A 26,214-nucleotide genomic window follows, 5' to 3' on the forward strand; every position below is an offset into this window, starting at 1 on the left:
TTGTGTAAACAGTTAGAAGTTCTCAGTGGAGTAAATGTTGGCCATAGAAATGATGTATGATAAAAATCCAAACCTTCCTGTGAAGGAGATGTACATTCTGGTCTTAGATAAATTCATTGCCAACTTCTGAATCTTGCAGCAACTCGAAGATATTTATGTAATTTCTGCTTTAAGATTTCTTCCTTTCAATTCATGTTCAAAAATATACTGCATATGTAAAATATATAGTTTGGAAACACAGACTAGAGGAAAAAATTCCTAAAAGTGGCCCATACCATTAAAACTTTACAACATTTAATTTCTGTAAGACATGGTTAACTCTTATTCAAGGGAGTGAAATTCCAACAGGTGAAAAATGAGTCGAGCTGATAATTTAATGAGTTGTGCTTGGTGGAGTGGGAGTGAGGGCAATAGATTTTCTTGTTCACCATAATAACAAGGCATCACTGCCATCATCATTGCTTATGGTTGTTTTAAAGATACATTATTTGTCAAGTAATTGTCATTTTTCACTTATATCTCTGGGGCAAACCCAGGAGATGCTAGTAGAAAATCAGCTTTGACAGCTGTCTTACATCCACCTGCACTTGTACAATCTGAGCTTGAACAAGCTGGCTCTCACTTCCATCTCCCAGCCTTGCTCTTTAGTTTCCCTCACAGGGTCCTTCCATTGGCAGATCTGGTGTACTGTTTCTCAATTTGGGTGGTTCATCAGAATCGACTGGAAACTATAAATACTGATGCCCAGGCCCTACTCCCAGAATCTGATTAAATAGTTTTGGTGGAACCCAGGCATGAGTTATTTAAAATTTTTTTTTTTTTTTACTTTGATACAATTTCAGACCTGCAGAAAAGTTGCATTAGAATAAAGAATTCACCCTTCAGCCAAATCTCTCTCTCTCTCTCTCTCTCTCTCTCTCTCTCTCTCTCTCTCCTGTTTCTCTCTTTATATATATAATACTCTGAACCTCTTTGAGAGTACATTGTGGATATGATGCCCCTTTATCCCCAAATATTTCCCAAATATGAGGAATTCTCATACATAACCACAGAACAATCATTAAAAATCAGGAAGTTAACAACACTGTTACATAATCTGTAAACCTTATTGAGATTTTGTAAATTTTTCCAATAATGTCCTGTATAACAAAAGAAAGCCCATGATCAGGAGTGGCTATTTTTTAACATCTCTCCCCTGATGTTAGTGTACAGCTGAGAAGTGGAAAACAAGCACGCGTTCAGCTGAAGCTGGAGGTGATAGGAAAAGGCTCTGATGGTAACAAATCCTCCTGGAAGATTCCTGGCGCCTCAGGAGAAGGTATTTTCAGGGCTGCGCTCAAGAGGCAGCAAGAGAGTACAGACAAGGAAGGGCAGATCCTGCGTTGGGAGCCCAACCCTCACCAGGGTCCCCCTGTGGTGACTCCTCCCGCCCGGGATTTGGGGATGAGGCATGGACCGACCTTGAATTTCACCATTGTCCATGCCTCTCACCCCTTGCCCAGGAGACATAAAAATAAGGGTCTTGAAAGTCTTGGATTTCTCTCCACGATTGCCTTGCAGCCTTCAGGATGGAAGCAGGTGGGTTCATACAACTGAGGCTGCTTTCTCAGCAGTTGTTTGGAACAAGGCTGCTCACTCAGCCTGGGCTCAGGGCGCAAGGCGCGGCTGCGTCACTGACCGGGTCCCTGAACCTGGCGGGGAGACGTGTGTGTCCACAGCGGGCAGGGCCAGCGAGGAGTGCGAGAGCACATCAGCCAGTGCGACCCAGCCAGACAGTGTCTTCTGGCCACTTCCCTACTGGGAGCCTCCACCATGTATGCATAACAGGTGCACAGGGGCTGAGCAGGAGAGTAAGAGCTACAGCCCATATCAGCTCCTGTTGGGGAGAGGGAGGAGACCTAGGTGGTGTTGGTGGGGAGCCCGTTCTCTGCTATCAAACCGCTTGACCTCCTCCCCCATGTTTTGGTAGAGCCAGAGTGGGGAAATAAGCAGGGAATGCACATCACGCTTGTATGGTGTACTTTCCCGGACTCTAGTAGTATTGGGTAAGCAACAATACAATAGAGAAAGTTAAAGAGGGTAAGGAATGGATAAAGACAGTGTTAGTTAACCAGTAAGTATTTAACACAAGATGGTAGATATCTTTTCTCTATTTGTTTTGGTTTTCTATTACTATAAAACAAACCACTGCAAAAGTTTGAGTTTAAAATGAGTATTTTGTTATTTCTCAGGATTTTGTGGGTTAACTGGGGCTTAGGTGAACATTTATTTATTTGTTTATTTTTGATGGTCTTAGTTGGAGTCTCCCAGATAACTGCAGTCAGATGGTGGCCAGGATTGGGTGTCATTCCATATGTAGTTTCAGACCTCTTTTTCTTTCTCTCTCTCTCTCTCTTTTTTTTCTCTCTCTCTCTCTCTTTTTTTTTTTTAGAGACAGACTCTCACTAAGTGATTCTCCTGCCTCAGACTTGCAAGTAGCTGGAATTACAGGCATGAGCCACCACACCCCGCTTTTATTTATTTATTTATTATTTTTTTTTAGTGGAGATAGGGTTTCACCATGTTGTCCAGGCTGGTTTCAAACTCCTGATCTCAAGTGATTTGTCTGCCCCTGCCTCCCACAATGGGATTACAGGCGTGAGCCACTGCACCTGGTCAAGCCTCCCTTTCTGTATTTTCCTCTCCCAAGTATCCATCTGTATGGTGTCTGGACTTTTTGCAGTGAGACTCAGGGCTTCCAGAACTGCAGTGTTGGAAGTTGCCAGTTCTTCTGGCATAAGCCCAGATCTGATACAGCTCACTTCTCCCACATTTTGTTGATTCAAGTCACAGGATCAGTCGCATTCAATGTAGAACGGGACTGTTCAAGAGTCTGAATACCAGGAGTCGTGGTTCATGTGGGGCCCATCTGTAGAGATTAGTTACCTTTATTCACTTTATTCAGGGGCTACTGGTGATGTCCCAGCCAGATACTATAAAAATGAATGTTACTTGCAACAAATTAGAGAAAATGCTATTGGCCATCACCCTACTATGTAGCTAGACTTAAGCAGGTAATAGTCATGGGGTACATCCAGGAGTGCTAACCTTACCCCTGAGTTCTCAGTGTCTGAAAATATTTCTGTGCCCCCAGAGTACTAATAGAATAGAGACTGTGTGAAGCAGGACAGTTTGGGTCTAGGAGGAAACCTGTGTAAAAGTTTGGTGGTGACTAAAGACCTTTTCAATGCTTCTGTGTACTCTAGCACACCTCCAAACCTTGGCCTAATCTCTGGGGTTTGGTGGAGGTTAGCCCAATCTCTGGGGTTTGGTGGAGGTTAGCCTAATCTCTGGGGTTTGGTGGAGGTTAGCTGAGCAGGTGGGACGGACCCTAGAATAGTTAAGGTTGGATATCATTTCCAGAGGGTAAGATTGAATATTCTACCAAGTTGATTTAAAGAAATTAAGCTAAAATTAAGATACATTTTTGCATACCTAGTTTTGTGGCTTGAGACTGACTACATTTTTTATTTGCATTTATAAAAGAGAAACAAACAAAAGTCCTAGATTCCTTGATATTCTTATGACACATTACCGTCTTCCATATCTAGCAAGCTTTCCTGAACATTTTGTTACTACCTACTTGTATTAGTTCATTTTCTGCTGCAATAACAGAATACTATAGACTGGGTAATAGAAATAACAGAAGTTTATTTGGCTTGCAGTTCTGGAGGCTGGGAAGTCCAAGATTATGGACCTGGCATCTGGAGGGGATCATCCTGTGGTGAAAGGGCAGAAGATGGACGAGTTAAACCCATGAGAAAGAGAGACTCACCAAGGACTGGACTCATTTTATAACAACCCACTCTCCCAATAACCAATCTGCTCTCATGATAATGACATTAGTTCACTCATAAGGGCTCTGCCTTCATGACCCAATCACTTCTAATTAGATCACACCTCTGAACACAGTTGTGTTGGGGATTAAATTTCCAACATATGAACTTTTGGGAGACACATTCAAACCACAGCATTACTCTTTTTATACCTAGTAGGTTTAATTTTAAGAGGCCTGTGAAGAAAATAAAGGATGAAATATAATTAAATGTGATCTGAATAGTTCACCAATAATTTCTAGATATATGCCAAGGAACACAACACTGGCACTCTTCTTAGCCATTTCTAGAAAAATAAAAATTTTAAACTGACACAGTCAACTAAGTTTTCATAAGGCAATTATATCTGACATCATCTATTCTTTCTCTATCAAGACATTCATTTATATATTAAAGCATCAACACTTTAACTCAAATGTTAAAATTTAGTTATCTTTATAAACAATCCCTATATTATACTCTTATTTAAGTTTAGAATCTGAGCCACACTAACATCCAAGTTTTTTTTTTTTTAATCTTACCAGCATTAAATATTTATTTTATCATGTTCCTGAATAAGATTAAATAGCTATAGTTGTTTAAACTGGGATGCTTTGTGAAACTACATCGTAAAAACTGTAAAAGGCCAAAGTTTTCCATTTAAGAATTCTGACTAGTGGTCATCTGTCTCCGTGAAGGCATTTAGAATCAGGGAAGGGATCAAGCAGCAGAAGTGAGCCTGTCCCTCTGGTTCCTCTTGACACCCACTTACAGTTATTGACAGTCCATGTTGATGCCATCTCGAAGCAATCTGGTGCGATTGCTTTTGTTGGCAAATTATCCTCCAAAAATAACATCTTCTGGCTTTTCAATTAGAGCTTGCTAAAGAATGACTGACTTTACTGTATGGGACATCTCTATGAGTAATAAATAGGCCCTTTTTCTTTCCCCTGGGAAACTCAATTGTGCTGTACTGTTCTCAGTAATAAACAGTATTATGAGTCTTGTAACATAGGAAGTACATCAAACCTGCTTTGGATGACAGATTTTATGTCTCCAAAGGGGGTTAAACTGTGTTTAAAGTTCTTCTCATGCTGCTTAAATTCTGTGGTGCATTTTAGAGTTTAAAAATTAACATAGTACAAAAATAGAAAAGAAATAGAAGATGATTTTACAGTTTCTCAGGGTCAAGGCAGGAATATACAAATCAGAGAGGGAAAGAAAATTACATATAAATATAGAATACACTAAGTGAGTATTTTTACCTTTATTTCAAGCTTTATGTAAGTGGTTAAATTATAATTCTGCTGGGCAGATATACAGGCTATAATTTGTTATGTAGAAGATATAACTAACTGGAGGGATTTGTGCAAAGCAAAATTTGTAAAATAAGGAATATGGTTTAGGACTTTTAAAATGATAATTAGCTTGCAATGTGAATAAAATATGTAGTTTCCTTTAGAAAGTAAGGACTTAATATAGTTTGCAAATTACTCCCATAATGAGTCCATTTACAATGAATATAAGTTGCTACTCTATTTTCATAATGAATGAATGAGGTTTTAATGAATCACATTTACTTTAACATCCAGCAGAAATATGGGACAGCATAAAATACAATTGAAATATTTCTTATAATATCATTAAACTGAATTATTCCTTATGAACATTTTGGTTTTGGCATGTAGATTTTTAAAACTTTATTTTTTAAAAATTATTTTTTAAAACATACCTTCATTAAATTGGTGTGAAGGTTGGTTAACCATCAGGTAAAGGTTAATGTCCAATGAAATAAAGCCAAATGCATTGCGTAGTGTTGCAAATGAAAAGAAGAAAATGTGTATATCTGCTCTTTAATCACAGAGCAGGGTCAGCATATTTCTATAGACAATAGCAATAGTTTGATAGACATTGCTATCACGAAGCATGATTCATCTATCCATTCAACACGTTTTTATTGAGTGCCTGCTATGTACCAATCCTTATACTAAGTCCGGTGCTTACAGAATTACGTTTAAAGAGTTAGATTTCAGTTTTTCAGGTGACCCTCAGGGAATTCTCCTGACTTAGGGAGCCTAGGTTTGTAGCAAAATGCCCTAGTAAAGATTAAATTTATGCGTGTTTTATTTAGCTTTATAGAGAGGGTCAAGAAATTTTCTCCATCAGAGGAGAGCAGAACTCATCTTTGATGGATTGAGGATGATTTCTCATCTTGTTCTTCCAGCTTCTTCAACATCATCTGCATTTCCTCCTTCAGAAGTATAGGTCATTTGAAAAAGGAAGGGATAGTAGCTTTATTGTCTGGAAATGTACTGTAATGATATATTTTTTCTGTTCATATTTCTAAAAATATAAGTTTCTAAACACCTAAGAGATAGGGGCTAGGGAGGGTGGTGTAGGCTTCAGGTACTCACAGCTAGAGAAGCCTAAGGCCTCTTCCTATGAAGTTAGAGACCACAACCTTATTGTGACCTAGCAGTTCTCAACTGGGGGTAATACTGTCCCCCCAGGGATACTTGCCCATATCTAGAAACATTTTTGATTGTCACAACTGGGAGGAGTGGTGCTACTGGCAGGTAGTGAATAGAGACCAGTGAATTGCAGTAAACATTCTGCAATTCACAGAACAGCCCCCACAACAAAGAATTGTCTGGTTCAAGATGTCAATAATACTGAAGTGGAAAACTGTTGTGACCTGAAGGCTTAAGCGTAGCGCTTTGTACATAGGATGTCAATAAATGCTTGTTGACTGCATGAATGCATGAGTAAGGGAATTACTAAATTTTACTTTGCTAAGACTACTTAACTTTAGAAAATGCTTATTTTATCAATTAAATGCGATACCTAACTTTTTGTCCGTTTGGAGTGGGAGACCAGCTCCAAATTGGCATTTGGAGTTCATAGAAAAACTGGTTTTCTGTAATATACTGTTGCTATCCTGCTATTTGTTGGAATTTGTGATTCATTTAATTAGTCTGTGTTCAGGCCAATTTAATTATCATTATTCATAATTATTCATTTAGCACATATTTCTTAAGCACCTACTATCCATCAGATACAACTCTAGATACTACGTATAGAACTGAAAAAGACATCAATGCTACCCATCTTAATAGAACTGTAGTCTACTTAGGGAAAGACTGATATATTTCTCCAGAAACATATATACAGATACATCTGGAGAAAATGTATATTTCAAAACAAGGTTTAGTTCTAGCGAGTGGTCTAGGATTTAGGGTGTTGGTCAAGGAAGATTTTATCTTTAATGTTTGAATATTTTTTATGAATGTACTTGGGCATATTTGTATAATTAAAACTTAATGAAATTAAATGTTATCTCCAGAAAAGTAGTAATATATGCTTTAAAAACATTTTGTTTTGTTTAACATTTTTGTACTTCATGTTTTCTCAACATGTTATTATAAAGATTTTCAAACATACACAGAAATTGAAAGAGTTGTGCAGTGAACATCCAGACATCCCAGCTATATTCTGTAATTAATATTTCAATGTTTCCCTTATCACATATTCATGCCTCTAGCCATTCATCAATATATCATATTTTTGAGGTGTTTCCAACCAAGTTGCAGTCATCAGTGTACTTCTCTCTAAGTACTTCAATATATGTATTAGTTGGAATTCAGAATTTGAGCACAGATCAAACTTGCTTTTTACTAACACTCTCCAGTTATTTAACACCAAATGCTTGAAATAGAAACATGAGTTCCGTTTTGTTTATGAGTCTACCACCGCTTCTCTTATGCAAGGCCCAAGTAAGACGAAGATTAGAGGTCTGGCTTCTAAGATAGTCATTGTGATAAGACTTAAGGATACTCTCTTTTAGTCACTTTACATTTAACTCATTAATCAAAGAATAAATAGAGCCATTATTTATTTTTCTGACTATAAATTTTTGCTGCAAATTGGAAAACATTATAGTCTCTGTAGCATCATTCACTGAGCAGTTAGGTTATTAGCTGAGAGAGGTGGTTTACACACCCAGAAAGCACTGTAGAGCGTGTTCTCCACGGCTTTGGAAATCCTCCCACATCTGGGTTTGGTAACTTTCTCTGCATGGACACAAAGCCCTGCTGGAATGAGGACAGGGGACTTGTCTCTTTTGTTCACAACTATATCCCCAGAACATAGTTTGGTGACTGGCACACAATATATTCTCATTGAATTAATACATAAATAAAGGAATGAAGGTCTCACAGACAGGTGGTATGCAGTAGGTTATTTGTGAAATTAATTAATAAACTTGAAGGTCTGTAGAAAGGGCAGAACAATGATGACCTGCTCTCATTCATAGTTACAAAGACTTTTAACTATCCTCACCTCCTTCCACGAACCCAATATGCAGAATATTATGAATAAATTTTGGAAAATACTTAATTCAATAACTTCATAATAGAAACAGAACTACAAAGGTTAACCATAATAACTTGGGAAAATATTAGTTTGATGACTGTAAGTACCAGAATTTTTATGTCCTGGCTATTACATTGAATATAGTATATAAACTTGTCAAATTCTTTAATTAAAGTCTGTTACTAATTTAGTTTAAAAAGTAGTGAAATGATATTGATTTGTTGCCAATATCACATTAAAGTTTATCAAAAGGACATTTTGGGTGAACATGAACATTTACATAAATGGGATTTGTCTATTATTAAGTAGACCGGTTTTTTAAAAAAGTAAATATCATGAAAAGAGAGTGCACTTTGAAGTCAGAAAGACTTGAGTTCCAGACATGGCTCCCACCCTGTCACATTTCCTAATCTACACATGAGGATAAATGTTTCTACCACTTTGTTGTTTCAAGAGTAAATGAAACAAATTGTTTAGCAGAGTCCTTGAAGGTAAGCACTCCATATTGGATGGATTTCATTTTTGTTTAAGAAAAGGTATATTTGAAAACTTTTATGACAACAGTGAGAACAACAAATTATTCACTATCTTTTTTGAGTGATAATTTGCTTGATTTGTTCTTTTTGATTTTTATCAAAATTGTATGTGTAAATAGATTGAAAATTAAAATGTATTGCAAACCTTAATGCTAATATAAATATTGTTTAAAATGTTTCATTTTCTGTTTGTTGCTGGAATATAAATGTAGTTGATTTTTATGGAATTAATTTGGTATTCAGCTGCTTTGCTTAACTCTCTTAATAATGTTAATAACTTGTCCATAGATGCTTTTGGATATTCTGTGTACACAATTATATTATCAACAAATGATGTCAGTTTTATTTCTTCTTTCCAAGTTCTTGATCTTTTGTTTGGCTTTATCGCCTCTTGACTTTGGTTGGGCTCTTCAGTGCAGCGTCACAGAGAAGGGGTCAGCTTTGCTGTGTTTCGCATTTCAAAGGGAAAGGTTTAAATGTTTTAATTTTAAGTATGATGTGGCTGTAGGATTTTTTGGGAAGGAGTAGTTACCTTTTATTATATTAAAGAATTTCTTGTTTTTTGAGACAGAGTCTTGCTCTGTCACCCAGGTTGGAGTGCAGTGGCGCGCTCTCAGCTCATTGCAACCTCTGCCTTCAGGTTTAAGTGATTCTTGTGCCTCAGCCTCCGGAGTGGCTGGGATTACAGGTGACTGCCACCACGCCCAGCTAATTTTTGGATTTTTAGTAGAGACAGGCTTTCACCATGTTGGCCAGGCTGGTCTGGAACTCCTCACCTCAGGTGATCCACCCACCTTGGCTTCCCAAAGTGCTGGGATTACAGGCGTGAGCCATCGCCCCTGTCCCATAGTAAAGATTTTCCATTACATTATTAGATTGTTAAACACATTTGACATAATGTTAACTTTCATCAAATGCTTTTTTCTACGTCAACTGAAATAGTCATAAATTTCTTTTTTTGTCTGTTAATTATGTGGTTGATTTTTTATATTAAATTAATCTTATCTTCCTGTAATAAATTCAGTTTGCTCATAATATTTTATCTTTTTCGTATATTGCTGGATTCTGTTAGATAATATTGAGTCTAGAGGTTTTGTGTTTATGGTTACACATGAGATTGGCTTGTGATTTCTTTTTCTTATTCTGTGTTGGTTTTCAGTGTCAAAATTTTGCTATTTCATAAAATGAATTGGTGATCATTATTCCTTCTCTTTCTAGTAGAGAATAAATGCTATTTTTTCCTTTGACGTTTGGTACCATTTTCCAGTGTAGCATCCAGAGCCTGGAGTGGTATTTTTTTTGTTTTATACTTGTTGTGTGTGTGGGTGGAGGAGGGGTATCTAATTATAGATTTATTTTAACGGTTTTAGGATTACTCAGGGTTTCTATTTCATCTTTTGAATGTAGTTTTCTAGACATTTTTTCATTTATCTAATTTTTCAACATTTTATTCAGATAAAAGTTATTAATATCATTTAATCTTTTTAATGTTTAAAGGATATCCTGTAATTATTTTTCATTGCTGTTATTGGTTATTTGTGTTTTCTTTGCTATTCTTTTTTTTTTTTTTTGAGACAGAGTCTCGCTCTGTCGCCCAGGCTGGAGTGCAGTGGCCGGATCTCAGCTCACTGCAAGCTCCACCTCCCGGGTTTACGCCATTCTCCTGCCTCAGCCTCCCGAGTAGCTGGGACTACAGGCGCCCGCCACCTCGCCCGGCTAAGTTTTCGTATTTTTCAGTAGAGACGGGGTTTCACCGTGTCAGCCAGGATGGTCTCGATATCCTGACCTCGTGATCCGCCCGTCTCGGCCTCCCAAAGTGCTGGGATTACAGGCTTGAGCCACCGCGCCCGGCCTTCTTTGCTATTCTTAATTAGTCTTGCCTCAGGTGTATAAATTTTATTAATCTTTCCAAAAAGAAAATTTTGGCTTTGTTGATTCCCTTTATTTCATTTTCTATTTTTAACTTTCTGCTTGTATTTATTACATTATTTTCCCTTCATTTGTAAGTTTTAATATGCTATTTTTAAAAATTTCTTTAAGTGGATATAAATAGATGTATGCTTCACTCATGAGGTTCAGTCTTTTTTTTTTTTCTTTCTGTTTTCTTTGTAACAGTGGTTCTCGACCTGTGGTGATTTTGCCTGCCTGGGGACATTTGGCAGTATCTCTAGACAAATTTGGTGGTTACACTAGGAGAAAATGCTTATTTGCCTTTCGCAGGTGAAACCAGGGATGCTAAACATCCTACAATGCACTGGACAGCCAGTCATCACAAAGAATTATTTATGCCTAAACATCAATTGTGCTGAAATTGAGAAAACCTGATTTAGGATATTCTGTAAATTTTGAAATGTAGCATTTTGTTAAAACTAAGTTGAGAATACTTTCTAATTTGCATTTTGATTACTTCTTTAATCATGTGTGATTTATAGCTTTAAGCTTTCACTTATAACCATATGGAAAATTTCTCCTCTTTTTTGATTGACTGAAGCTTTTCATTTCCTGCTTAAATGAATTATGATTAGGAAACTCTGTATGTTATTAGCCCTTTGACATTTCTCAATAGATGTTTTGTGTCCCAGTAAATAATCAATTTTGTAAATGTTGTTTGTGTTTGAAAAGAAAGTGTTTCTGCAGCCATTGAGTGAAATATTGATTAGTTATTTGATTAGATTATCAATATTTTTGGTACATGTTTGAAAAAGTGTCAAAAAAATTAAAAATCTTTCACTTTGTGGAGTTAATTTCTTATTGTATTTCTCTCAGATTTTACTCACATAAACACTTTAAGCTGAGTTTAGGTACATACAAATGTAGAATCGTCATCCCTTTCTGGTAAATAATAATTAGGAATAGACCATCTTGATCCTAAATAATGTTTTTTTTTGCCTTAAAGGTTACTTTGATATTGATAAAGCTACACAATCTTTGTTTAGTGTTTACTTGATTCACCTTTATCACTGTTTTACTTTAACCCTCATGAATCCTTATGTTTTTAGATCTATGTCTTATGAAATAATGTGTTTTTATGTGTATATATACAGGTATATGTAAATCTAGTTTGAGAAGCTTTGTCTATATTTCACTTGTACTTAATGCAATTAGTGAAACATTTGGATTTATATCTACTGTTGTATTATCTACTTTCCAGTGTATATCCCCCCTCCCCCTTTTTTTTTGTCTTTTTCTTTTCTTTGGGACTGGTAAGTTTTAATTTTTTCCTGTTTTCTTTGTTTGAAAGTTAAATACTTTCTTCTTTTTAGAGTAGTTACTCTAGAAAATAAAATCCTTCACTAATCAATACTTTATGTTAATTTTTCGTTGTATAGAACTTGACTCCAGAGAGCGAAAGGAACTTAGAATGCTTTAATTTAATATTTTTCTCCTGACTTATGTGCTATGATCCTGGGGTATTTTAATTCTATGTTTTTTATTATATAGTCCCATTTGACTGTTAATACAGTCAAATTGTATTTAGTATTACTGATATACTCACGATTTTGTCTGTTCTCCAGTCTTCTCTCTCTTTCCAGTTTTCAACCTGTGATCATTTTTTTTCCTTCTGCCTTCTATGTACTTTTTATTTTTGTGATTTTTCCACCTTTTTCCACTTTTTCTTCCACCTCTATTTTTTAGTGTCAGTCTGCTAGCAGTAAATTCTCTTGGTTTTTGTTTTCCTAAATTTTAATATTTTTACCTCTAATCTTGAAAGACATTTTTTCTGGGTTTAATATTCTTGGTTGTCAGGATTTTAGGAAGCACATTGAAAATGTTACCCTACTATTTTCTAGTTTCTATTGGTGTTAATCTAACTGCTATCCTTTTGAAGATAAAGTCTGTCTTAGCCTTACTTTTATGGTTTTTCTCTTTGTCTCTGAACTTTCTGGCATTTTGATGTGATGTGCCTGAGTTTTTTTTCTTTCAAATTTTCCTGCTTGGGATTTATTGGTATTCTTGAATCATTATATTGGTGTGTTTTATCAGTTTTGAGAAGCTCTCAGCCATTATCTTGTCAAGTGCTGCTTCTGCCTCATTCTTCCTTTCTTCTCTCTCTGGGACTCCAATTAAATGTTTACCTTTTTATTGTAACCTCAATGTTGCTCACTGTCTCCTCCATGTATCTGATCAGTTTTTGTCTCTATACTTCACTCAGAATAATTTTTTTTTTTGAGACAAGATCTCACTCTGTTTCCCAGGCTGGAGTGCAGTGGCATGATCTCAGCCCACTGCAACCTCTGCCTCCTGGGTTCAAGTGATTCTTGTGCCTCAGCCTCCCAAATAGCCGGGATTACAGGCATACACCCCCATGCCTAGCTAATTTTATTTTTTTTGTGTGTGTGTTTTTGTAGAGACAGGGTTTCACCATGTTTCCCAGACTGCTCTTGAACTCCTGGGCTCCAGTGTTCCTCCCATCTTGGCCTCCCAAAGTGCTGGGATTACAGGCATGAGCCACCACACCTGGCCATTCAGGATAATTTCTTTGACCTACATTCCATTTTACTAATTTTATCTCAGTTGTATCTCATTTTCTATAAAACACATTTGTTGAGTTGGGTTTATTAAATATTGTTTAATGCTAGGACTTCTATTTAGTTCTTTGTCAGAATTTCTCTGGCATTTGTATATCCTCAGTTCTCTATCAAAATTTCCAAGCGTGTCTTTTATCTTCTTAGCTTTATTAAGCATAACTTGTTTAAAATCTGGGTCTTAAAGTTCCAATGTTTGAAATCCTTATCCATCTGCCTATATTGTCTTTTGTTTCTGATTTTCATTCATCTCTTAGTTTGCTTTTATATCAATAATTTTGAGCTGGATATTATAATTAATTATCTATGGAAATAATTTTAGGCTAAGAAACATGTTGTCCTCCTCTAAGAGGATTTGTAACTTTTGCCAGGCACCTATAGGCACTAGTACTATAAGATAAACTTAATCCAATTCCAGGGCTTGATATTTTCCAGACCACTCAAGTGACTCAGGCTGCAGTCTTGGGAGGGATGTTTTACTTCCATATTACTGTTACTTCTTAGGTACAGTTTTGTTCTCTATGTAATCATGCAGTGATTTATGAGGATTCTCATTCTGTGCAAGTGCTAGTCTTCAGCATTCATGCAACCAACTCTAAGAAGCTCTTCTAAATTAGCAATCCTAAGGGCAAAAGAGGTTCTAAATACCAGGTTTATGTCTATACACTTCCAGTTTCTCTTGAAGGTTGGCCTGGTAATTTCTTATTATTTTATTTAGGAATTTAATGCTGCTGAAATAATTTTGAAAATAGTTTTCCAGCATTTGCATTTGTAGCAATAGACAATTAGCAAATAGCAATTTGATTAAATAATCTAGTACATTATTAATGGGTTGTGAGATCGCTTTTTAAAATTATTTGTATTTTTTATGTTTCAATACATATAATGGATAGTAATCAAATCCAAGTAACTAGCATATCCATCACCTCAAACATTTATCATTTCTTTGGGAAATATACAATATCCTCTGTCTAGCTATTTGAAACTACTTACTATTGTTATTTATAGTCGTCCTACAGTGGCATAGAACACTGGAATTTATTCCTTTTATCTACTTGTAATTTTTATCTTTTAACAAATCTCTCCTGATTATTTCCATCCCCTTACTCTTCCAAGCCTCTACTCTCCTCTGTTCTACGTTTTATGTTTATAAGATCAACTGTTTTTAGCTTCCACGTATGAGTGAGAACATGCAGGGTTTATCTATTCTTGGCTTATTTTACTTAACAAAATGTCCTCAAGTTCCACCTATGTTGCTGTAAATGACAGGATTTCATTCTTTTTATGGCTGAAGAGTATTCCATTGTGTGTATATACCATATTTTCTTTATCCATTCATCTGTTGTTGGACACTAGGTTGGTTCCCTATCTTGCCTGTTGTAAATAGCGCTGCAGTAAATATGAGGATGCAGATGTCTCTTTGGTATAATGATTTCCTTTCCTTTAGATAAATTCCCAGTAGTATGATTACTGGATCATATGATAGTTCTATTTGTAGTTTTGTGTAGTTCATATTCTTATCGACAGTGGCTTTACTAGTTTACATTCCCACCAGCAGTGTTTGAGCATTCCCTTTCTTCCAGGAACAAAAATAACAAATCCTCCCCAGCATTTGCTATTTTTTGTCTTTTTGTTAATAACCATCCTGACGGGTAAGATGATACCTTATTGTGGTTCTGATTTGCATTTCCCTGATGATTAGTGATGCTGGGCATTTTTGCGTATATCTGTTGGCCAGTAGTATGTCTTCTTTCGATAAACGTTTGTTCATATCATTTGCCCACTTCATAAATCAGATTTTTTTTTTTTGCTGTTGAAATATTTGAGTTCCTTGTGTATTCTGGATATGAATCTCCCGTAGATGAGTAGTTTGCAAATATTTTCTCCCATTCTGTAGATTGTTATTTCACTCCGTTGATTGTTTCCTTGCTGTGCAGAAGCTTTTTAGTTTACTGAAGTCCCATTTTTCCACTCTTGCTTTTGTAGCCTGTGAGGTCTTAATTATAAAATCTTTTCCTAGACTATGTCCTGAAGAATTTCCTCCATAGTTTCTTCTCATAGTTTTATCATTTGAGGTCTTACATTTAAATCTTTAATCCATTGTGAGTCTATTTTTGTGTAGGGTAGGAGATAGGAGTCTAGTTTCATTCTTCTGCATACAGATATCCAGTTTCCCCAGAACCATTTATTGAAGAGACTAGCCTTTCCCAAGATGATGCCATCTGCAAATGGAAAATTTGACTTCCTCCATTCCAATTTGAATGTGCCTTATTTCTTTCTCTTGACAAATTTCTCTGATAGAATGTCCAGTGCTATGTTGAATGAGAGTGGTAAGAGTGAACATCCTTGTCTTGTTCCAGTTCTTAGAGGAAAACATTTCAGCTTTTCCCTGTTCAATAAGATGTAAGCTGTGGGTTTGTTGTATATCATCATTACTATGCTGCACTTTCCTTCTATACCTAATTTATTAGGAGTGTTTTTGTTTTATCATGAAGGGAAGCTGAATTTTATCAAAAGCTTCTTCTGCATCAATTGAGATGATCATATGGTTTTTGTCCTTCACTCCATTGATGTGATGTGAGATGTTTATTGACTTGCATATGCTAGACCATGTTAGCATTCCTAAAATGCATCTCACTGGATCATGGTGTCTTATCTTTCTGATGTATTCTTGGATTTAGTTTGATAGTATTTTGTTGAGAATTTTTGCATGTATATCAGGGATATTGTTTTGTGGTTGTCTTTTTTGTAGTGTACTTATCTGGTTTGGGTATCAGGATTATGCTGGCCTTGTATAATGAATTAGGGAGAATTCCCTACGCTTTTATTTTTTGAAATAGTTTGAGAAATATTTTTATTGATTAGTCTTTAAAGATGCAGTAGAATTCAGTGGTAAAGCCATCTGGTCCTGGATTTTTCTTTGTTGGAAGATTTTTATTACCGATTCAATCTTCTTACTTGTTATTGTTCTGTTCAAGTTTTCTGTTTCTTAGTGGTTTAATCTTGATAGATTGTATGTGTCCAGAAATGTATCCATTTCTCTTAGGTTTTCAAATTTATTGGCATATGATTCTTTATAGTGGTCTGTAGTAATCCTTTGTATTTCTGTGCCATCCATAATGACATCCTTTTTGTTGTCTTTTATTTATAATTTTATTTATTTGGATTGTCTCTCTTTTTTTCTCAGCCTTGGTAATGGTTTGTTGATTTTGTTTATCTTCTTAAAAAAGAGCTTTTTTTGATCTTTTGTGTTATTTTATTAGTCTCAGTATGGTTTATTTCTGCTCTGATCATTATTATTTCTTTTCTTCTGCTAATTTGGGGTTTGGTTTGTTCTTATTTTCTAGTCCCTTGAGACGCATTGTTAGGTTGTTTATTTGACATCTTTCTAGTTTTGTGATGTATACATCTATTGTTACATATTTGCTTCTTAATATCATTTTGCTGTGTCTCATAGGTTTTAATGTTGTGTTTCTATTTTTATTTGTTTCAATGAATTTTTAAATTTCATCCTTAATTTATTGCTTCACCCATTGGTTGTTCAGGAGTATGCTGTTTAATTTCCATGTGTTTGTACAGTTTTTGAATGTACCTCTTTTTATTGATATTTAATTTTATTTCAATGTGGTCAGATATGATATTTGACATGATTTCAATTTTTAAATATTTGCTGAGACTTTTTAATGTCCTAGCATATGATCAATCCTAGAGAATATTTCATATGCTTATAAAAAGAATGTATTCTGAAGCTGTTGGGTGAAATGTTCTGTAAATGTCTGGTAGGTCCATTTGGTCCATGGTGCAGTTTGCAAATAAGCCGATGTTTGTTAGTTTTCTGTCTAGATGATCTATCTAATGCTGAGAGTGGGGTGTTGAAGTCCTCAGCTATTATTTTATTAATGTCTATCTCTTCCTTTAGATCTAATAATATTTGCTTTATACATCTGGATGCTTTGGTGTTGGATGCATATATATTTATAATTGTTATATTATCTTGCTGAATTGATTCCTTAATTATTATATAATGTCCTTCCTTGTCTCTTTTTACATTTTTTAACTGTAAGTCTGTTTTGTCTGCTATGAGTATAGCTACTCCTGCTCACTTTTGGTTTCTGTTTGTGTGGAATATTTTGCCCCATCCCTTCACTTTCAGATTCTATGTGTCTTTAGAGGTGAAGTGAGTTTCTTGTGGGCAGCAGTAGTAGAGTCTTGAATTTTCTTAATCCATTTAGCTAGGCTATATCCTTTTATTTGTAATTTTTGAGAGACAGAGTCTCCGTCGCCCAGGCTGGAGTGCAGTGATGCGATCTTAGCTCACTGCAACCTCCACCTCCTGGGTTCAAGCGATTCTCATGCCTCAGCCTCCCAAGTAGCTAGGATTACAGGTGTGTGCCACCACACCCAGCTAATGTTTGTATTTTTAGTAGAGACAGGGTTTCACCATGTTGCCAAGACTGATCTCAAACTCCTGATCTCAGGTGATCCACCTGCCTCAGCCTCCCAAAATCCTGGGATTACAAGTGTGAGTCACAGTGCCTGGCCATTGTACATTCAGGGTTATTACTGATAGATAAAGACTTATTCCTGTAATTTTATTGGTTGTTTTCTGGTTATTTTTTTAATTTATCCTTTGTTCCTTACTTCCTCTTTTATTGTGTATTTTTAGATTGGGTGGTTTGCTGTAGTGAGATGATTAGATTTTTTTGCCTTCTCCTTTGTGTATTGGCTCCATCAGTGAGTTTTACAGTTTTGTAGTTGTCATGAGGGTTATTGTCTTTTCACTTCCAGATGTAAGCCTTGAGCATTTCCTGTAACTCCAGCCTAGTGGTGACGAATTTTCTCAGATTTTGCTTGTCTGTGAAAGATTTATTTCTCCTTCATCTTGGAATGATAGCTTTTCTGGGTATATACTATTCTTGGCTAATGGTTTTTTTTTTTTCTTTCCATTCTTCAAATATATGATCTCATTCTCTCCTGGCCTGAAAGGCTTCTACTGAGAAATAATTGTTAGTTGAATAGGAATTATCTTATATGTGACTTGACACTTTTGTTGCTCTTAGTACATTTTCTTTGTCTTTGACTTTGACAATTTAACTATAATTTGCCTCAGAGGGGCAAATCTGAAGCTTTATCTTTTTAAAGCTTCCTGGACCTGGATGTCCATTTGTCTCCCAAGACAGGAAGTTTTTGCTATAATTTCATTAAATATGTTTTTCTCACCTCTTCCTTTCTCTTATCCTTCTGGAACACCCATAATATAAAATTTTGTTTGCTTACTGGTGTCCCATAAATTCTGTAGGCTTTCTTCATTTTTGTTTGTTCTCTTTTCATGTTTTCCCTGCTTGTGTTATTTCAAAAGATCTGTCTTCAAGTTTAGAAATTAATCCTTCTACTTGGTCTAATCTGTTGTTGAAGCTCCTGATTTTATTTTTTATTTTATTCACTGAATTCTTCAGCTCAAAGATTTCTATTTAGTTCTTTTTTAGATATCTATTTCTTTGTTGAATTTTTCAATTATTAGTTTTCATCAGAAATTGTTTTCTTGATTTCATTGAATTGTCTTCTGTATTATCTTATATCTTACTGAGTTTCCCTCAGATTATTATTTTGAATTCTTTTTCAGGCATTTCATATATTTTCTTGTGATTGAAATCTGTTACTGTAAAATTATTGTTTTCCTTTGGGAGTGATATGCGCTTGCTTTTTCATGATTAATGTGTCACTATGTTGATTTCTATGAATCTGGCAGAAAAGTCATCTCTTCCATTTTATGGAGTAGGTCTAGTAGAGAAAGACTTATTTGTATGAATGAGTCTTGGGGTGTTGGTTTGGTGGAGTGCATTGGCCTTGGTTCTAGTGGATGCAGTAGTGTGGTATCTGTGTAGCTTCTTTTGCTGTATTTCATACTAATGGTGTTTGTGAGTTTCTCAGTGGCCTAGGTTGAGAGAGTTTGTGGTGACAGTAGTGTGGCTTTACCAGGGGTAGGCTTGCTGGACTGTTTCTCAGGTCAGGGGTATGTGCATGCACACAGAGTTCAGCCACCTTTGGGTCTGTCTCACTTGGGTTCAGGTCATGGAACTGTTACTCTGGCTGCAAGCACAGCCATATGATGACTCAGGCAGCCTAGGGGTGTGCCTGCCAGGAGCAGCTTGCAGGGTGGTTTCTTAGGCCTAGGATATGGGCATACAGGTGCTTAGCTGGCCTGGAGACATAGCCATCAGGGGCAGCCTGAGGGATGTTTTGATGTTTCTCAAGCCAAGACTCTTGGTTGGCCTAGGGGAGTGCCCACCAGGGGTGAACTGCAGGGTTGTTTCTAAGGCCTGGGGCACAGCTGCACAGCTACTTTGTTGGCCTGAGGGGTGTGTTTGCCAGGGGTAAACAAATTCTTCTTGGGCCTAAGCCATGTGATCATGCGTGTATGTCTGCTGAGGGTGACTCCCTCAAGTCTGACAGGGCTGTTTCTCTGGCTCAGGACATGGGTGCACAGCTGCTCACCTGACCTGTGGGTATATCTACCAGGTGCAGCCCACAGGACTGCTTCTCCAGGCCTGTGATATGGCTGCATTGCTGCTTGGCAGGCCTGGTGGTATTTCTGTTGGGGGATGATCCGTGGAGCTGTTTCGTAAGCCTACAGTGCAAGCATAGGCCTGCTCTGTTGGCCTCGGGGCATGTCCACTAGAGGTGGCTCATGAGGCTGTTTCTTGGGCTTGGGACATGGGCACATAGCACATTGGTCTGGCTGGGAGCATCATTTTCTGGGAGAGGCCCATGGGGCTCTTTCTCAGGTCTGGGACAGAGGTGCAAGGCTGCTTGGCAGCTCAGGAGCATGTCTACCGGGAGCAGACAGTTTCTCAGGCCATTATTGCAGGGGCAGGGCCATTGGGCAGACCAGGAACGTGTCTGCAGGAGACCGTTTTTTAGATCCTGAATGCTGGTGTGTAGCCACTCTGCCAGCCTGGGGGCTCAGGGGCCTCTCCTGCTCAGGGAAGGATTCACAGTGGTTTGGCTGGCTTGAAAGTAGGCTTGTCCTAGAAGATGCGATCTGGATAGGGGACACAGGCTGCAGAGGCTGAGTGCCTCCATATGGTCCCCTTGTACTTCCAATCACTACAGGTGCATCTTCACTCCCCGGCTGCACTCTAGAGCTCTCCGCTCAACACTCCAGCCAAATCTTATGTTTGTTCGTTGCCTTGATCCTGTCTTGTAGGAGAGGAGTGCCAGACTTCTGTAGTCAGTCATTTTGCTAATGTCACTCTTGAGATTCTTTCTTCATTTTGTTATTTACCACTCGATTGGGGTTTATTTTGTGTTTTATTCTAACTTCTTAGTCAATTTTTAACACAATCTTTGCCTTTTTTCCTCATCAGTAATCATATAAGGCTATAAATTTTCCTATACCACTTTGGCTATGTTGCACAAGTTTTGATCTGCAAATATTTCATCATTAAGTTCTAAATATATTCTAATTTTTATTCACAACTGTTTTTTGTTTGTTTTTGTTTTTATTTTGCCCCAGGGCTCTCATTTTGTTTAGAAATATATGTGTTTTGTTTTCAAAGTAATGAGATTTCTCTTAATTTTGTTTTGATTTTTAGTTCAATGACACATGTGTAGTATGTTTGATACCAATATTCTGAAATGTGTTGAAGTCTTCTATATGGCTTAGCTCATGGTCAATTTTTATAAATGTTTCATGTGGTGCTTTATAAGAATATGTATTCCTTAGTTGTGTAATGCTGTGTTTATGTATATAAAAGTTTTTGCCTTTTTTTTTTTTTTTTTTTTTTTGAGACTGAGTCTTGCTCTGTCACCAGACTGAAGGGCAGTGGCACGATGTCGGCTCACTGCAACCTCTGCCTCCCGGGTTCAAGCGATCCTCCTGCCTCAGCCTCCCAAGTAGCTGGGATTACAGGCGCCCGCCACCACGCCCAGCTAATTTTTGTATTTTTGTAATTCGTATTTTGTAATTTTGTATTTTTAGTAGAGACGGGGTTTTTCACCATGTTGGCCAGGATGGTCTCAATCTCCTGACCTCATGATCCGCCTTGGTCTCCCAAAGTGTTGGGATTACAGGCCTGAGCCGCTGCGCCCGGCCAAGATTTTACCCTTACATTAGATAATGTATTTTATTGGATATCTCAAATCTGTATCCTCAATGATTTTTTTAATCTATCAATGACAGAGAGAGTTATGCTAAACAATTCAAGCATGATGGTTGCATTTTCTGATTTCTCCTAATTTTTTCACTAAAGGAACTCTTTTGAGGAAAATATATTCAGTAAATATAACTTTAGAATATTTTTCTATCTTACAAAATAATTGCACTTACATCATTTGCCCTGAACCATTTTATTGCCATTTGTCTTTCTTTCTTTCTTTTTTTTTTTGAATTGAGTCTCGCTCTGTCGCTCAGGCTGGAGTGCAGTGGCGCAATCTTGGCTCACTGCAAGCTCCATCTCCTGGGTTCAAGCAATTCTTCTGTCTCAGCCTTCCGAGTAGCTGGGACTACAGGCGTGTGCCACCACGCCCAGCTAATTTTTCTATTTTTAATGGAGACGGGGTTTCACCATGTTAGCCAGGATGGTCTCGATCTTCTGACCTCATGATCCATCCACCTCGGCCTCCCAAAGTGCTGGGATTACAGGCATGAGCCACCGTGCCCAGCCTGTCATTGTTTTCCTTATGCCTTTTCCATCCTTCTATGTTGAATTTTTCTATAGCTTTGTAGCTTATATATGTCTCGCAACAAGAAAAAATAGCTGGATTTGGTGTTTTAGTCTAATCTGATGATTTTTTTATCATTTAGTTGAGTGTTTAATCAATTTGCAATGATTGTGAATACTCATGTGTTTGGTTCTATTTCTGTTATCTTATTTTGTGCTTTCTGTTTGTCTCACTTTTTCTGTTTTATTTTCTCCTTTTATTTGTGAATGTTTTACTTCTTATTCAAATTTTATCCTCCTATTATTTTGAAAAGTATACTCTCTATATTTCCATTTTCAGTGTTTATCCTACATCTGAATGTGTAACTTTAACCAAGTCTATTGTTAATCAATATTTTTGCCTCCTACTGAAGAACACGAGGGACCTTAGAACATTTCAGACCATATCCTTCCAACTTAAGTGTTTTTGTGTTAAACCATTTCATTTCTGTTATGTTTTTACTCCACAAATTAGCCATAGTTATTGTTCTAATTATTTCATATAGCCTTATTTGTTTAGATTTATCCATATATTTATAGATACATATTTCTTCTTTCTTGTGTTTTAGCATAATTGCAATAATAATTTTATTTGTGCTTGAACAAAATCATTTAGATATTTTACTTTAGTGAGGGTCTACTGGTTGTAAGTAATAAATTTTCTCAGTTTTGTTTTGATTTGTCTAACGGTCTTTTTATTTCACTACCATTTTTGAAAAGTAATTTCTTGAGGCATTTAATTTTGGATTGATAGTTATTTTTCTCAGGATTCTGAAGATATAATTCCATTGTTTTCAGCTTTTCATTGTTGTTCAGAACCTAGCCATCAGTGTATATGCTGTTTTTCATTTGGTAATCTGTTTTCTTTTAAAATGTTTTCTTTTATCTTTCCTTTTTCTTTTTTTTTTCTTTTTTTTTTTTTTTGCTTTTGTACAGTTTGACTATGCTGTGTCTGTGTAGATGTGTCTTTTTTTATTTATCCTGTTTGAGATTTGTTGGGCTTTCTGAATGTGAGAATTTTTGCCTATTAATAAGCCTGGAAAGTTCTCAGGCATAATCTCTTCAACAGTGCCTCTTCAACATTCTGTTTATAATATTCATCTAGAATATTCATTTGACATTTGTTATGTCTTCATAATATAGCCCTTGTGCTTTGCAACCTCTAATATTTTTCTTCTCTTAGTCTTTTTTGGTTCACTTTTGAAATTTCTTTAGGTTTCTCTTCCAGTTCACTAATAACTTCTTCATGCGTGCCTTATTTGTTGTTTAACCCATGTATTGAGTTTTTAGTTAAAATTTTTACAGTTTTGATTCATTTTTAGATATGTTTTTAAAAATAGACTCTTGTTTCTCATCCATATTTTTCTGCCTGCCTATCTTTAATGATATTGAGTGTATTCAACATATACTTATTTTCTACTACAGACACCAAAATTCCAATATCCAATGTTTTACACATCTCATTCTGATGTCTGTGACTTCATCAGACCCTCAATCATGATGGAAGTGTTTTGAGATAAGAATAAAAAGTTAATCCCTCCAGAGGAGACTTCAAAGTGCCTTTTTTTTTTTTTTCTTCAGTTGCCTGGGGCTGGTCCTACCAATTGGGAATTACCTTAAATTAAATTTTGCTCTTCGTGCTTTCTGTACTACACATGTAGCAGTAATTCCAGCTTTTTATGCTTATGAGGGTTAGGCTGAAAAGTAGATTTCCTGGGTAAATAATGAAGCTTTAGCTACAGGCTCCTGTGGGATTCCTTCCTTACAAGGGCCTCTTCCAAGGCCTAGAGAAGTCTTAGCAATATGCTTACTGGGTCATGTGTTTTATCAATATTGTAAAAGTATGATATTATTGATTCATTTTTGTTATACATGTGTAACCATTTATTTTGTACATACAGATAAACATAAAACACTGGATCCTGCAGTATATACATATTTAACTTTAGTAGATAATGTCAAGCATTTTCCAAAGTGGCTCTACCAATGTCCATACCAAGGATCAGTGTACGAGAGTTCCAATTGCTCCATGCCCTTGACAGCGTTTGGTATTGACAGTCACCGCGGTTGCTCCAATGTCCTTCTGTCACACCTCCCTTCATATTAGGTAGTACTGGAGCAACCTTAGGCTTCCTGGGGATCTGAGTAAGAACTGAGCTGGGAATGTAATATTTTTACTAAAATTGGAAGGATACTTTGGAATACTTTAATAAAACAGGTCATTAATTATAGGCTTCTACTAGACATTGCTATGGTCTGAATATGTTTCCAAAATTCATATGTGAAAACTTAATTACCAATGTGTTAATATTGAGGTGTAGCCTTTAGGAGGTGATTTAGTCATGAGGGCGGAGCCTTCACGGATGGGATGAAGGCCGTTATACAGGGGCTTGAGGGAGTAGGTTTGCCTTCTTGCCTTTCCATCCCTTCTGCCATGTGAGAACACAGTATTCCTCTCCTCCAGAGGATACAGCAACACGACAACATCTTGAAGCAGAGATAGAGCCCTCACCAGACACCAAACCTGCTGCTACTTTGACCTTAGACTTCCCAGCCTGTAGAACTGTGAGAAATAAATTTCTGTTGCTTGCAAATTACCCAGTCTTCAGCATTTAGTTTCATTGGCACAAACTAAGACATATTTTGTCATCTTTAAATTTATTTCCTAAAATATTGAGAGAGAACTCAGATTAAAAAAAGGAATTTGAAACAAAAGCAATAAAGATGACTAACGAAATTAAAAGGAATTATCCTGACATCGAGACAAATTGTTTAACAACAAATTTGTTTTGAATCTATCATACCGAAAGCAGTATTTCATTAAGAGGATGAGATAAATTTCAAATGGAAATAGTGAATAGAATCTTGGATTGTTTTATAATCCAACTGAGGAAAAGAGATGAGACATATAAACACATTAAAAAGATTTAAGCTCTGTGCTGTTTTGACAGGTAATATTAACACTGAAGATGAAAACATAAAATGCATACTATGTTAGCATAATGAGGACGTAGATGACAAACTGCTTAATGAATATCATCAATTCAGAGTGCTTAAGATTGGTCACTGTGCAAGAAAATACAAAGTTCCCTGAAGCCCTCTAGATCAAAAATGAAGAAACCATATAGGTTTTGCTGTACTTGACAATAATCTTAAATATTTCTGTGTTAGCAATAGTAAGTTGTGAAGCAGAAGGAAGCTATTTTAAATATTGATTAAAATTTTGTTTTGGGGCCAGGTGTGGTGGCTCATGCGTAGATCCCAGCACTTTGAGAAGCCGAGGCAGAATGATTACTTGAGCTCAGGAGTTAAGTGAGCAACCAACGTGGCGAAACTCATCTGGGCAACATGGCAAAACCTCGTCTCTACAAAAAATACAAAAATTAGCCAGGTAGGGTGGTGTGCACCTGTAGTCCCAGCTACTCAGGAGGCTGAGGTGGGAGGATCGCTGGAGCCTGGAAAGTCAAGGCTGCAGTGAGCCATGATCGTACCACAGCAGTCCAGCCTGGATGTAGTGCAGATCCTGTCTAAAACAAACACACACATAAACAAAAAATGTTTCTGACCAAACATGCTGGAATAAAGAGATAAAATTATCTATCTTCTTAGTAGAGTTGATGTGACAAACATCTTGGCATATGAAGAGGTAGTCAAGGAATTTGCAGCGAAAGAGTGTAGAAAAATACTAATAAAGTGATGTTTTAGGCAATTATTTAATAAGACATGCTCTATTATTCTGGATTTTCTGATGTTTGTGATATTTGTCAGCTTTTAGAGATGTATATTTCAAAGTGATGTATTTCCTTAGTCTAAAACCTCATATTTGTAATCTTATATTCTTATTGTTAATGAGGCCTCCTTTCCTAGCTTGCTGAAGCTTGGGCCCCAGGAGTTCTTGATCCACACCTGGCTGACTTACTATGGATTCTCAGGACAGCATTATTTTTCTGTCTAGCAGGGTTGAGACGAGACAGACTAGCATCCTCATTCTCTCATCTGTGTTACAGCATTATTTCTTACTAAGATGAGCCCGTTTGGATCCCTGCTTTGTCCTGTCTCCTGAATCATCATCAAACTCCAGAGGTCCAAGGTCACAGGGATTCTGCAGAATTCACAGGTGAACCTGCTTGTACCCCACATTTCCCTATTTCTTTACTTTTCTCTTTTTTCTTGATTCTGTGGATTCCTTTACTTTTTCTGCCAGCTTCACAATACATTTTAAAAG

Source organism: Theropithecus gelada, chromosome 2 (genome assembly GCF_003255815.1).
Source record: "Theropithecus gelada isolate Dixy chromosome 2, Tgel_1.0, whole genome shotgun sequence".
In the NCBI taxonomy this organism is placed as follows: Eukaryota; Metazoa; Chordata; class Mammalia; order Primates; family Cercopithecidae; genus Theropithecus; species Theropithecus gelada.